Raw genomic sequence first — 931 nt, forward strand, 5'->3', positions numbered from 1 at the left:
TTCAATACCCTATGCGTTAATGAAGAACCCAAAAGGCCTAAGAAAAGAATATATATATATATCTTAATTATAAGATATTACGTAAATCTGAATGAGAAAAACGTAGGATTTTACTTTTGTTATTTTTTTTATCATTTAAGTGTAACATTTTATATATCCAACAATTGATGTCAAAACACAAATTTTCAAAGGAGTCTTAAAATATTAAGGTTTAGTGTACAGGCCGGAAGGAGTGCCGCCATTAACACCAACGCCGCCACTGCCTCCATCCACTCCTCCAAAACCACCTCCAAATCCTCCATTGCCTCCTGACACAGCTAATCCGAATCCGCCGTTCCTGCTACCCCAGTCCCTCCGAAGCCTCCATTGCCTCCTACTCCAGCTACTCCAAATCCTCCATTCCCTCCGGTACCGGCTCCTGCAAATCCCCCAGTTCTCCAATACCTCCGGCTCCAGCACCGTCGCCTAATCCTCCGGCACCAACCCCAACACCCGCTCCGACACCTCCGATGACGTCACCGCCAGCTGCACTGGCAACGCTGAGAGCAGTCTCAAGATCTACTCCAAGAGGAAGGGTTGGGTTTTCTCCGTCTTGGTAGTTCACGAAATAGATTTCTGGGTCGGAAGCCGGATGAGGCGTAACCTCGATCACTTGTTGACTTTGCTCGTCCTGCTTATTCAGAACATAGACAATGTTTCTTGCCTTGCTGGAGGAACAATGATGGGTTCAGGTGGTGGAGCAGCTTCAGGAACGCGTACGAACAGGATGTTGTGTTCTACCTTGGGTGGTGGCACACTCGGAGGAGGACCGCCTGGGCCTTTGGGTACTTCAGGAGCATCATATAAGTACACTTTTCTGGTGATGACGGGAGTTACACAAGAATCCATCCACGTGCAGAATTGTCCATCCTGACAACCACCTACAGGGCCA

At 47.8% G+C, this 931-nt stretch overlaps 1 pseudogene; it reads right to left on the reverse strand.

Moving 5' to 3' along the window:
* Positions 1 to 204: 204 nt before the first annotated feature.
* LOC119587546 overlaps positions 205 to 931 on the reverse strand; it is an 899-nt pseudogene continuing 172 nt past the window's right edge.

The sequence above is a fragment of the Penaeus monodon genome, chromosome 22 (assembly GCF_015228065.2).
Source record: "Penaeus monodon isolate SGIC_2016 chromosome 22, NSTDA_Pmon_1, whole genome shotgun sequence".
NCBI lineage: Eukaryota > Metazoa > Arthropoda > Malacostraca > Decapoda > Penaeidae > Penaeus > Penaeus monodon.